The sequence below is a fragment of the Oncorhynchus kisutch genome, unplaced genomic scaffold (assembly GCF_002021735.2).
Source record: "Oncorhynchus kisutch isolate 150728-3 unplaced genomic scaffold, Okis_V2 Okis03b-Okis08b_hom, whole genome shotgun sequence".
Lineage (NCBI taxonomy): Eukaryota > Metazoa > Chordata > Actinopteri > Salmoniformes > Salmonidae > Oncorhynchus > Oncorhynchus kisutch.
In genome coordinates this window covers 12,130,336-12,144,731 of record NW_022261980.1, presented here as the reverse complement: position 1 = coordinate 12,144,731, position 14,396 = coordinate 12,130,336, and the positions used below count along the sequence as shown (strand labels likewise).

The window sequence follows — 14,396 nt, the reverse complement described above, 5'->3', positions numbered from 1 at the left end:
TCTGTCTGGACGGATGTCTCGGTCTGTCTGGACGGATGTCTCGGTCTGTCTGGACGGATGTCTCGGTCTGTCTGGACGGATGTCTCGGTCTGTCTGGACGGATGTCTCGGTCTGTCTGGACGGATGTCTCTGGCTGTCTGGACGGCTGGCTGTGTCACATGGAACAGGGTTGGACGGCTGGCTGTCTGGACGGATGTCTCTGTCTGGCTGTCTGGACGGATGTCTCTGGCTGTCTGGACGGCTGGCTGTGTCACATGGAACAGGGCTGGACGGCTGGCTGTGTCACATGGAACAGGGCTGGACGGCTGGCTATGTCACATGGAACAGGGTTGGACGGCTGGCTGTGTCACATGGAACAGGGTTGGACGGTTGGTGAAATGACTGAAACAAATGTTTCTCTTTCCTCTCAACTAGGGTTGTCCCCGACAACAACAACAAACTATCTTAGGCAACCATATATAGACGCATCCTCTGTGTTTTAATCAAATCAACTATATTCACTGAGCTTGTCTGATGCTTTAAGCAAACTGTTTGATGAAATCATTTAAGACACGCGAATGAGTAGAGGGAGTCCGAGCGCATCTGATTTGATCGTGCTCAGACTTGCTGCTCTGTGTTAATGATATATTTATGTTTTTACAGTGAGTGACTGTGTGACTCGTTTGACTCTCTCTCCTCTGTGCTGCATCGACCACAGAGAACTACAAGTGTTTATCACGCTGTCCATGTTGCCATTTCTGACTGAAAAGTTCTGTTACTGAAATCCCTCATTTTGTTTTAGGAAAAACATTCCCTCAACCCCTATCGCTCTCTTTACGTGACACATGTATGCATCACATGTGCGTGACCAATGGGACCTGACCTGTAGCGTAGCGTAGCATAATCACCAATAGGACCTGACCTGTAGCGTAGCATAATCACATCAATAGGACCTGACCTGTAGCGTAGCATAATCACCAATAGGAACTGACCTGTAGCGTAGCATAATCACATCAATAGGACCTGACCTGTAGCGTAGCATAATCACATCAATAGGACCTGACCTGTAGCGTAGCATAATCACATCAATAGGACCTGACCTGTAGCGTAGCATAATCACCAATAGGACCTGACCTGTAGCGTAGCATAATCACATCAATAGGACCTGACCTGTAGCGTAGCATAATCACATCAATAAATTGGTTATAACAAACTCGGAACACGTGACGGCAAAATGGATGCAGAGGATGAGACAAATGAACTCGAACCGGGGCAGCTTATCCACAAGATGTTGGAACATTGCTGGAGAGGAATTGATTCTGTTCAGCCACAAGCATTAGTGAGGTCGGGCACTGTTGGGCTAATTAGGCCCGGGTCGCAGTCAGTGTTCCAATTCATCCCAAAGTTGTTCAATGGGGTTGAGGTCAGGGCTCTGTGCATACCAGTCAAGTTTTTCCATACCGATCTGAACAAACCATTTCTGCTTTGTGCACGGGGGGCATTGTCATGCTGAAACAGGAAAGAGCCTTCCCCAAACTGTTGCCATAAAGTTGGAAGGACAGAATCGTCTAGAATGTCATTGTATGCTGTAGCGTTAAGATTTCTCTTCACTGGAACTAAGGGGCCCGAGCCATGAAAAACAGTCCACAAACATTATTCCTCCTCCACCAAACTTTACAGTTGGCACCATGCATTCGGGAAGGTAGCTTTCTCCTGGCATCCGCCAAACCCAGATTCGTCTGTCAGACTGCCAGATGGTGAAGCGTGATTCATCACTCCAGAGAACGTGTTTCCACTGCTCCACAGTCCATTGGCGGCGAGCTTTATACCACTCCAGCTGACTCTTGGCATTGCGCATGGTGATCTTAGGCTTGTGTGTGGCTGCTCTGCCATGGAAACCCATTTCACAAAGCTTCCGAACAAACAGTTCTTGTGCTGACGTTGCTTCCAGAGGCAGTTTGGAACTTGGTAGTGGAGTGTTGCAACCGAGGACAGATGATTTTTACACGCTTCAGCACTCACCAGTCCCGTTCGGGGAGTTTGTGTGGCCTACCACACAAACTTCCACTTCACAATAACAGCACTTCCAGTTGACCGGGGCAGCTCTAGGAGGGCAGACATTGGACGTACTGACTTATTAGGAAGGTGGCTCCCTATGACGGTGCCTCATTGAAAGTCACAGAGCTCTTCAGTAAGGCCATTCGACTGCCAATGTTTGTCTATGGAGATTGCATGGCAGTGTCCCTGGTATTATACACCTGTCAGCAATGGGTGTGGTAGAAATAGCCTGAAATCCACTAATTTTAAGGGGTGTCCACATACTTTTGTGTATATGTAGTGTATAGATGTATGATTTATTAAAGCCAGGCACATTTAACAGTTAGGCTATTGATTATAGACCTAATTAAGTTGGTGTTTCCTTGCCTTTTAATTGTTTAACACAATTGAGGAGGAAGTGCTTTTTTCCTCGTCTCCTCACTCCACTGCTGTCTCCGCCACATTGTTCTCAACACCAATATGCTGGTTAACTCTGCTATTATCCACATAGCAACATGGTCCAGGAAAAGGCACCAATTCAACAGCGCACTGATGTTTCAGAACCGCGGACAGCGACCGCTATCCAAGCGTATTTGTTATAAAATAATATTTTTATTAGTGTTGCACCATTGTTCTTATGTAATGTAACCATATAGAATTTCAGTAGCACAGGTCTTAGTGATGGACTGTTCCATCCCCCACGGCCTCTCCACAATGGATCAGTCCAATCAGACATGTCTTAGTGATGGACTGTTCCATCCCCCACGGCCTCTCCACAATGGATCAGTCCAATCAGACATGTCTTAGTGATGGACTGTTCCATCCCCCACGGCCTCTCCACAATGGATCAGTCCAATCAGACAGGCGTCAATCAGACAGGCGTCAGACAGGCATCAATCATCCAGGCGTCAATCAACCAGGCGTCAATCAACCAGGCGTCAATCATCCAGGCGTCAATCATCCAGGCGTCAATCAGACAGGCGTCAATCAGACAGGCGTCAATCAGACAGGCGTCAATCAGACAGGCGTCAATCAGACAGGCGTCAATCAGACAGCCGTCAATCAGACAGGCGTCTTGTACACCATGACATTATTATATATATTTGTACGACTGTTTGGCTAAAGAAATCTCAGCTGACCAACAGCCCATTGACCAGTCGACTAAATGGGGTCAGTCCTACTCTCAACCAACTTCTGTGTGTTGGATAGAGGGGTAATTAGTATTTACCCCAGAGAGTCTGCTGAGGCTATGAGAGGCTATGAGAGGGTGAGGAGGGGACGACCCCCCCTGATGTGTTGTCACTGGGTGATGTGATGTGAGGGGAAAGGGGTGGGGGGGGAGTGACGGCGAGGAGAAGAACCTTTAAAGGGCAACTCCTGGAGCACCCCACCTACACACACCATATTTACACACACACTCTCGCTCTCTTGCGTTCTCTCTCTCTCTCTCTTTGTCTCTCTCTCTCTCTCTCTTTGTCTGTCTCTCTCTCTCTCTCTCTCTCTTTGTCTGTCTCTCTCTCTCTCTCTCTTTGTCTGTCTCTCTCTCTCTCTCTCGCTCTCTCTCTCTCTCTCTCTTTGTCTGTCTCTCTCTCTCTGTCTGTCTGTCTCTCAGTCTCTCTGTCTCTCTCTCTGTCTCGCTCTGTCTCTCTCGCTCTCTCTCTCTCGCTCTCTCTCTCTGTCCCTCTCTCTCTCTGTCCCTCTCTCTGTCTCTCTCTCTGTCTCTCTCTCTGTCCCTCTCTCTGTCTCTCTCTCTGTCCCTCTCTCTGCCTCTGTCTGACATACTGTGAGACTGTCACCTCTCACCCTGCCAACAGCTACAGTGTCTAAATGAAGATCAGCTTGATGCTGGCTCCTTTCTCCTCTCTGCCAGTGAAACCCCACTGAGCATGATGCAGAGAACAGATCCATCACCTGTTACTATACAACCCAGCTAGTCAGGGGGGAGGGGGGTGTGTATGTCAGGTTTCCACCCACCCCCTCCTAGCTACTGAATATTACCTGTCTCTGTGGATTGTCAGGCTTGCTTCTACCCACCCCCTCCTAGCTACTGAACATTACCTGTCTCTGTGGATTGTCAGGCTTCCACCCACCCCCTCCTGGCTACTGAACATTACCTGTCTCTGTGGATTGTCAGGCTTCCACCCACCCCCTCCTAGCTACTGAATATTACCTGTTACTGAACATTAACATTACCATTAAGTGTTCTACCTGAACAGAATCAACTCAGCTCTCCAATGGAAGGAAGTGTTCTACCTGAACAGAATCAACTCAGCTCTCCAATGGAAGGAAGTGTTCTACCTGAACAGAATCAACTCAGCTCTCCAATGGCAGGAAGTGTTCTAACTGAACAGAATCAACTCAGCTCTCCAATGGCAGGAAGTGTTCTACCTGAACAGAATCAACTCAGCTCTCCAATGGCAGGAAGTGTTCTAACTGAACAGAATCAACTCAGCTCTCCAATGGAAACAGACATTTATTTCTACCTAACAACCAGACATATGATTTTCCCTTCATAGACACAGGGCTGAAAGGCGTGTCTGTCTGACTTTAGGTGTGCGTCCCAAATTTCCCCCTTTCCCCCCACATAGTGCACTACTTGTGAGTAGCCAGGGTATGTAAGTTAATGCCTGTCTGTGTATCAGGTGTTTTAGTGTTGAGCTCATCGAGGTCTTCTGAAAAGGAAGACTAGTTCACAGAGAGAGATTTCATCAACCATAGCTGAGCTCCGAATTGAATTCAGCAGATACAATTTCTGGGTATACTTTTCAAAACACTCTCTCTCTCTTTAGTCTACTAATTATCTTTAATGGGTTTTACTTTCATCGTTTTGCTCCATTCTTACTGCAATTTATTTTGGTTTGATGAGATTGTTGTATTAATCTCAGAAAACAAAGTAATGTTTTTTTAAATGTCCTTCTCCTACCATCTGAGGCCAGAACAAAATGTTATTTTAACTCTGTGAGCCACATGAGATCCTATCTGGGTCTGTTTACCAGTTCCCCAGTCTCTCTCTACCTCCAGAGAAACACTATCTCCCCAGTCCCCCTCTACCTCCAGAGAAACACCGTATCTCCCCAGTCTCTCTCTACCTCCAGAGAAACACCGTATCTCCCCAGTCCCTCTCTACCTCCAGAGAAACACTGTCTCTCCCCAGTCCCTCTCTACCTCCAGAGAAACACATACTGTATCTCCCCAGTCCCTCTCTACCTCCAGAGAAACACATACTGTATCTCCCCAGTCTCTCTCTACCTCCAGAGAAACACCGTATCACCCGTCTCTCTCTACCTCCAAAGAAACACCGTATCTCCCCAGTCTCTCTCTCTACCTCCAGAGAAACACCGTATCTCCCCAGTCCCTCTCTACCTCCAGAGAAACACCGTATCTCCCCAGTCCCTCTCTACCTCCAGAGAAACACTGTATCTCCCCAGTCCCTCTCTACCTCCAGAGAAACACCGTATCTCCCCAGTCTCTCTCTCTACCTCCAGAGAAACACCGTCTCTCCCCAGTCCCTCTCTACCTCCAGAGAAACACTGTATCTCCCCAGTCCCTCTCTACCTCCAGAGAAACACATACTGTATCTCCCCAGTCCCTCTCTACCTCCAGAGAAACACTGTATCTCCCCAGTCCCTCTCTACCTCCAGAGAAACACATACTGTATCTCCCCAGTCTCTCTCTACCTCCAGAGAAACACATACTGTATCTCCCCAGTCTCTCTCTACCTCCAGAGAAACACCGTATCTCCCCAGTCTCTCTCTACCTCCAGAGAAACACCGTCTCTCCCCAGTCCCTCTCTACCTCCAGAGAAACACTGTATCTCCCCAGTCCCTCTCTACCTCCAGAGAAACACATACTGTATCTCCCCAGTCCCTCTCTACCTCCAGAGAAACACTGTATCTCCCCAGTCCCTCTCTACCTCCAGAGAAACACATACGGTATCTCCCCAGTCCCTCTCTACCTCCAGAGAAACACATACCGTATCTCCCCAGTCCCTCTCTACCTTCAGAGAAACACCGTATCACCCCAGTCTCTCTCTACCTCCAGAGAAACACCGTATCACCCCAGTCCCTCTCTACCTCCAGAGAAACACATACCATATCTCCCCAGTCCCTCTCTACCTCCAGAGAAACACATACCGTATCTCCCCAGTCCCCCTCTACCTTCAGAGAAACACCGTATCACCCCAGTCTCTCTCTACCTCCAGAGAAACACCGTATCTCCCCAGTCTCTCTCTACCTCCAGAGAAACACCGTATCTCTCCAGTCTCTCTTTACCTCCAGAGAAACACCGTCTCTCCCCAGTCTCTCTCTACCTCCAGAGAAACACTGTATCTCCCCAGTCTCTCTCTACCTCCAGAGAAACACTGTATCTCCCCAGTCTCTCTCTACCTCCAGAGAAACACTGTATCTCCCCAGTCTCTCTCTACCTCCAGAGAAACACTGTATCTCCCCAGTCTCTCTCTACCTCCAGAGAAACACTGTATCTCCCCAGTCTCTCTTTACCTCCAGAGAAACACTGTATCTCCCCAGTCTCTCTCTACCTCCAGAGAAACACTGTATTTCCCCAGTCTCTCTTTACCTCCAGAGAAACACATACCGTATCTCCCCAGTCTCTCTTTACCTCCAGAGAAACACATACCGTATCACCCCAGTCCCTCTCTACCTCCAGAAACACACATACCGTATCACCCCAGTCCCCCTCTACCTCCAGAGAAACACTGTATCTCCCCAGTCTCTCTTTACCTCCAGAGAAACACATACCATATCTCCCCAGTCTCTCTCTACCTCCAGAGAAACACATACCATATCTCCCCAGTCCCTTGAAGGGTCCCTTAGTCACCATGCCCTCTCTCTCTGGTCCTGGAAGTCTGCCTGTTCTATGTAACTCCCCACCCACTGACTGATTGATAACTGCTCCTGTCCTGACACAGAGGAGAGGGCGACAGAGAGAGGACTGCTGGAGCTGGCTATTCACTGACCACTGTCTGTGGTAGGACATGATTTCTCTGTGGAGTGTTACCAGCTATATAGCTAGGTAGGCTGGGCTGGGCTACACTGGGCAGGGCTGGGCTTTGTAGGGCTACACTGGACTGGGTAGGGCTACAGTGGGCTGGGCTGGGTAGGGCTACACTGGGCTGGGTAGGGCTACACTGGGCTGGGTAGGGCTACAGTGGGCTGGGTAGGGCTACAGTGGGCTGGGTAGGGCTACACTGGGCATGGCTGGGCTGGGTAGGGCTACACTGGGCTGGGTAGGGCTACAGTGGGCTGGGTAGGGCTACAGTGGGCTGGGTAGGGCTACAGTGGGCTGGGTAGGGCTACAGTGGGCTGGGTAGGGCTACAGTGGGCTGGGTAGGGCTACAGTGGGCTGGGTAGGGCTACAGTGGGCTGGGTAGGGCTACACTGGGCTGGGTAGGGCTACAGTGGGCTGGGTAGGGCTACAGTGGGCTCGGTAGGGCTACACTGGGCTCGGTAGGGCTATACTGGGCTCGGTAGGGCTACAGTGGACGGCTGGGTAGGGCTACAGTGGACGGCTGGGTAGGGCTACAGTGGACGGCTGGGTAGGGCTACAGTGGACGGCTGGGTAGGGCTACAGTGGACGGCTGGGTAGGGCTACAGTGGACGGCTGGGTAGGACTACAGTGGGCTTGGTAGGGCTATAGTGGGCTGGGTAGGGCTATAGTGGGCTGGGTAGGGCTATAGTGGGCTGGGTAGGGCTACAGTGGGCTGGGTAGGGCTACAGTGGGCTGGGTAGGGCTACACTGGGCTGGGTAGGGCTACACTGGGCTGGGTAGGGCTACACTGGGCTGGGTAGGGCTACAGTGGGCTCGGTAGGGCTACACTGGGCTCGGTAGGGCTACACTGGGCTCGGTAGGGCTATACTGGGCTCGGTAGGGCTACAGTGGACGGCTGGGTAGGGCTACAGTGGACGGCTGGGTAGGGCTACAGTGGACGGCTGGGTAGGGCTACAGTGGACGGCTGGGTAGGGCTACAGTGGACTTGGTAGGGCTACACTGGGCTGGGTAGGGCTATAGTGGGCTGGGTAGGGCTATAGTGGGCTGGGTAGGGCTACAGTGGGTTGGCTAGACTGGGCTGGGTAGGGTTATAGTGGGCTGGGTAGGGCTACACTGGGCTGGGTAGGGCTACACTGGGCTGGGTAGGGCTACACTGGGCTGGGTAGGGCTACACTGGGCTGGGCTGGGTAGGGCTACACTGGGCTGGGTTGGGTAGGGCTACACTGGGCTGGGCTGGGTAGGGCTACACTGGGCTGGGTAGGGATACAGTGTACTGGGTAGGGCTACACTGGGCTCGGTAGGGCTACAGTGGACGGCTGGGTAGGGCTACAGTGGACGGCTGGGTAGGGCTACAGTGGGCTGGGTAGGGCTACAGTGGACGGCTGGGTAGGGCTACAGTGGACTTGGTAGGGCTACACTGGGCTGGGTAGGGCTATAGTGGGCTGGGTAGGGCTATTGTGGGTTGGCTAGACTGGGCTGGGTAGGGTTATAGTGGGCTGGGTAGGGCTACAGTGGGTAGGGCTACACTGGGCTGGGTAGGGCTACACTGGGCTGGGTAGGGGCTACACTGGGCTGGGCTGGGTAGGGCTACACTGGGCTGGGCTGGGTAGGGCTACACTGGGCTGGGCTGGGTAGGGCTACACTGGGCTGGGTAGGGCTACACTGGGCTGGGTAGGGCTACACTGGGCTGGGTAGGTATGAGTTGTGTTGGTTGTGATAGTGTCTGCTGACTACACAGAATCTGTAAAGTCAATTTATCACAAACACACAACCGGGGAGGAGGTTGAAGAGAGGAGAGAGGAGGTTGAGGAGAGAGGAGGTTGAAGAGAGGAGAGGAGGTTGAAGAGAGGAGGTTGAGGAGAGGAGAGAGGAGGTTGAAGAGAGGTTACTATTGCTGGTTACACAGCTCAGTGTCTGCTGGTTTCAATGAGTTACCAGGTTACACAGCTCAGCATCTGCTGGTTTCAATGAGTTACCAGGTTACACAGCTCAGCGTCTGCTGGTTTCAATGAGTTACCAGGTTACACGGCTCAGCGTCTGCTGGTTACACAGCTCAGTGTCTGCTGGTTTCAATGAGTTACCAGGTTACACGGCTCAGCGTCTGCTGGTTACACAGCTCAGTGTCTGCTGGTTTCAATGAGTTACCAGGTTACACAGCTCAGCGTCTGCTGGTTTCAATGAGTTACCAGGTTACACGGCTCAGCGTCTCCTGGTTACACAGCTCAGTGTCTGCTGGTTTCAATGAGTTACCAGGTTACACAGCTCAGCGTCTGCTGGTTTCAATGAGTTACCAGGTTACACGGCTCAGCGTCTCCTGGTTACACAGCTCAGTGTCTGCTGGTTTCAATGAGTTACCAGGTTACACGGCTCAGCGTCTCCTGGTTACACAGCTCAGTGTCTGCTGGTTTCAATGAGTTACCAGGTTACACGGCTCAGCGTCTCCTGGTTACACAGCTCAGTGTCTGCTGGTTTCAATGAGTTACCAGGTTACACGGCTCAGCGTCTCCTGGTTACACAGCTCAGTGTCTGCTGGTTTCAATGAGTTACCAGGTTACACAGCTCAGCGTCTGCTGGTTTCAATGAGTTACCAGGTTACACAGCTCAGCGTCTGCTGGTTTCAATGAGTTACCAGGTTACACGGCTCAGCGTCTCCTGGTTACACAGCTCAGTGTCTGCTGGTTTCAATGAGTTACCAGGTTACACAGCTCAGCGTCTGCTGGTTTCAATGAGTTACCAGGTTACACGGCTCAGCGTCTCCTGGTTACACAGCTCAGTGTCTGCTGGTTTCAATGAGTTACCAGGTTACACGGCTCAGCGTCTCCTGGTTACACAGCTCAGTGTCTGCTGGTTTCAATGAGTTACCAGGTTACACAGCTCAGCGTCTCCTGGTTACACAGCTCAGTGTCTGCTGGTTTCAATGAGTTACCAGGTTACACGGCTCAGCGTCTCCTGGTTACACAGCTCAGTGTCTGCTGGTTTCAATGAGTTACCAGGTTACACGGCTCAGCGTCTCCTGGTTACACAGCTCAGTGTCTGCTGGTTTCAATGAGTTACCAGGTTACACAGCTCAGTGTCTGCTGGTTTCAATGAGTTACCAGGTTACACAGCTCAGCGTCTGCTGGTTTCAATGAGTTACCAGGTTACACAGCTCAGCGTCTGCTGGTTTCAATGAGTTACCAGGTTACACGGCTCAGCGTCTCCTGGTTACACAGCTCAGTGTCTGCTGGTTTCAATGAGTTACCAGGTTACACAGCTCAGCGTCTGCTGGTTTCAATGAGTTACCAGGTTACACGGCTCAGCGTCTCCTGGTTACACAGCTCAGTGTCTGCTGGTTTCAATGAGTTACCAGGTTACACGGCTCAGCGTCTGCTGGTTACACAGCTCAGTGTCTGCTGGTTTCAATGAGTTACCAGGTTACACGGCTCAGCGTCTGCTGGTTACACAGCTCAGTGTCTGCTGGTTTCAATGAGTTACCAGGTTACACGGCTCAGCGTCTGCTGGTTACACAGCTCAGTGTCTGCTGGTTTCAATGAGTTACCAGGTTACACAGCTCAGCGTCTGCTGGTTTCAATGAGTTACCAGGTTACACAGCTCAGTGTCTGCTGGTTTCAATGAGTTACCAGGTTACACGGCTCAGCGTCTGCTGCTTACACAGCTCAGTGTCTGCTGGTTTCAATGAGTTACCAGGTTACACGGCTCAGCGTCTCCTGGTTACACAGCTCAGTGTCTGCTGGTTTCAATGAGTTACCAGGTTACACAGCTCAGCGTCTGCTGGTTTCAATGAGTTACCAGGTTACACGGCTCAGCGTCTCCTGGTTACACAGCTCAGTGTCTGCGGGTTTCAATGAGTTACCAGGTTACACGGCTCAGCGTCTCCTGGTTACACAGCTCAGTGTCTGCTGGTTTCAATGAGTTACCAGGTTACACGGCTCAGCGTCTGCTGGTTACACAGCTCAGTGTCTGCTGGTTTCAATGAGTTACCAGGTTACACGGCTCAGCGTCTGCTGGTTACACAGCTCAGTGTCTGCTGGTTTCAATGAGTTACCAGGTTACACAGCTCAGCGTCTGCTGGTTTCAATGAGTTACCAGGTTACACAGCTCAGTGCCTGCTGGTTTCAATGAGTTACCAGGTTACACAGCTCAGTGTCTGCTGGTTTCAATGAGTTACCAGGTTACACGGCTCAGCGTCTCCTGGTTACACAGCTCAGTGTCTGCTGGTTACACAGCTCAGCGTCTGCTGGTTTCAATGAGTTACCAGGTTACACAGCTCAGTGTCTGCTGGTTTCAATGAGTTACCAGGTTACACAGCTCAGCGTCTGCTGGTTTCAATGAGTTACCAGGTTACACAGCTCAGTGTCTGCTGGTTACAATGAGTTACCAGGTTACACAGCTCAGTGTCTCCTGGTTACACAGCTCAGTGTCTGCTGGTTTCAATGAGTTACCAGGTTACACAGCTCAGTGTCTCCTGGTTACACAGCTCAGTGTCTGCTGGTTACAATGAGTTACCAGGTTACACAGCTCAGTGTCTCCTGGTTACACAGCTCAGTGTCTGCTGGTTTCAATGAGTTACCAGGTTACACGGCTCAGCGTCTCCTGGTTACACAGCTCAGTGTCTGCTGGTTTCAATGAGTTACCAGGTTACACGGCTCAGCGTCTCCTGGTTACACAGCTCAGTGTCTGCTGGTTTCAATGAGTTACCAGGTTACACAGCTCAGTGTCTGCTGGTTTCAATGAGTTACCAGGTTACACAGCTCAGCGTCTGCTGGTTTCAATGAGTTACCAGGTTACACAGCTCAGCGTCTGCTGGTTTCAATGAGTTACCAGGTTACACGGCTCAGTGTCTCCTGGTTACACAGCTCAGTGTCTGCTGGTTTCAATGAGTTACCAGGTTACACAGCTCAGCGTCTGCTGGTTTCAATGAGTTACCAGGTTACACGGCTCAGCGTCTCCTGGTTACACAGCTCAGTGTCTGCTGGTTTCAATGAGTTACCAGGTTACACGGCTCAGCGTCTCCTGGTTACACAGCTCAGTGTCTGCTGGTTTCAATGAGTTACCAGGTTACACGGCTCAGCGTCTGCTGGTTACACAGCTCAGTGTCTGCTGGTTTCAATGAGTTACCAGGTTACACAGCTCAGCGTCTGCTGGTTTCAATGAGTTACCAGGTTACACGGCTCAGCGTCTCCTGGTTACACAGCTCAGTGTCTGCGGGTTTCAATGAGTTACCAGGTTACACGGCTCAGCGTCTCCTGGTTACACAGCTCAGTGTCTGCTGGTTTCAATGAGTTACCAGGTTACACGGCTCAGCGTCTGCTGGTTACACAGCTCAGTGTCTGCTGGTTTCAATGAGTTACCAGGTTACACGGCTCAGCGTCTGCTGGTTACACAGCTCAGTGTCTGCTGGTTTCAATGAGTTACCAGGTTACACAGCTCAGCGTCTGCTGGTTTCAATGAGTTACCAGGTTACACAGCTCAGTGCCTGCTGGTTTCAATGAGTTACCAGGTTACACAGCTCAGTGTCTGCTGGTTTCAATGAGTTACCAGGTTACACGGCTCAGCGTCTCCTGGTTACACAGCTCAGTGTCTGCTGGTTACACAGCTCAGCGTCTGCTGGTTTCAATGAGTTACCAGGTTACACAGCTCAGTGTCTGCTGGTTTCAATGAGTTACCAGGTTACACAGCTCAGCGTCTGCTGGTTTCAATGAGTTACCAGGTTACACAGCTCAGTGTCTGCTGGTTACAATGAGTTACCAGGTTACACAGCTCAGTGTCTCCTGGTTACACAGCTCAGTGTCTGCTGGTTTCAATGAGTTACCAGGTTACACAGCTCAGTGTCTCCTGGTTACACAGCTCAGTGTCTGCTGGTTACAATGAGTTACCAGGTTACACAGCTCAGTGTCTCCTGGTTACACAGCTCAGTGTCTGCTGGTTACAATGAGTTACCAGGTTACACAGCTCAGTGTCTCCTGGTTACACAGCTCAGTGTCTGCTGGTTACAATGAGTTACCAGGTTACACAGCTCAGTGTCTGCTGGTTACACAGCTCAGTGTCTGCTGGTTACAATGAGTTGCCAGGTTACACAGCTCAGTGTCTGCTGGTTACACAGCTCAGTGTCTGCTGGTTACAATGAGTTACCAGGTTACACAGCTCAGTGTCTGCTGGTTACACAGCTCAGTGTCTGCTGGTTTCAATGAGTTACCAGGTTACACAGCTCAGTGTCTGCTGGTTACACAGCTCAGTGTCTGCTGGTTACAATGAGTTACCAGGTTACACAGCTCAGTGTCTGCTGGTTTCAATGAGTTACCAGGTTACACAGCTCAGTGTCTGCTGGTTACACAGCTCAGTGTCTGCTGGTTACACAGCTCAGTGTCTGCTGGTTACACAGCTCAGTGTCTGCTGGTTACACAGCTCAGTGTCTGCTGGTTACACAGCTCAGTGTCTGCTGGTTACACAGCTCAGTGTCTGCTGGTTACACAGCTCAGTGTCTGCTGGTTACACAGCTCAGTGTCTGCTGGTTAACAGCTCAGTGTCTGCTGGTTTCAATGAGTTACCAGGTTACACAGCTCAGTGTCTGCTGGTTACACAGCTCAGTGTCTGCTGGTTACACAGCTCAGTGTCTGCTGGTTACACAGTTCAGGGTCTGCTGGTTACACAGCTCAGGGTCTGCTGGTTACACAGCTCAGTGTCTGCTGGTTACACAGCTCAGTGTCTGCTGGTTACACAGCTCAGTGTCTCCTGGTTACACAGCTCAGTGTCTGCTGGTTACACAGCTCAGTGTCTCCTGGTTACACAGCTCAGTGTCTGCTGGTTACACAGCTCAGTGTCTGCTGGTTACACAGCTCAGTATCTGCTGGTTACACAGCTCAGTGTCTGCTGGTTACACAGCTCAGTGTCTGCTGGTTACACAGCTCAGTGTCTGCTGGTTACACAGCTCAGTGTCTGCTGGTTACACAGCTCAGTGTCTGCTGGTTTCAATGAGTTACCAGGTTACACAGCTCAGTGTCTGCTGGTTTCAATGAGTTACCAGGTTACACAGCTCAGTGTCTGCTGGTTACACAGCTCAGTGTCTGCTGGTTACACAGCTCAGTGTCTGCTGGTTACACAGCTCAGTGTCTGCTGGTTACACAGCTCAGTGTCTGCTGGTTACACAGCTCAGTGTCTGCTGGTTACACAGCTCAGTGTCTCCTGGTTACACAGCTCAGTGTCTGCTGGTTACACAGCTCAGTGTCTCCTGGTTACACAGCTCAGTGTCTGCTGGTTACACAGCTCAGTGTCTGCTGGTTACACAGCTCAGTGTCTGCTGGTTACACAGCTCAGCGTCTGCTGGTTACACAGCTCAGCGTCTGCTGGTTACACAGCTCAGCGTCTGCTGGTTA

At 50.9% G+C, this 14,396-nt stretch overlaps 1 protein-coding gene across 1 annotated transcript in view; it reads left to right on the top strand.

Moving 5' to 3' along the window:
• LOC116359575 (homer protein homolog 2-like) overlaps nucleotides 1-14,396 on the top strand; it is a 127,185-nt gene that overhangs the window by 57,477 nt on the left and 55,312 nt on the right. The gene's annotated exons all lie outside the window — the stretch shown is intronic.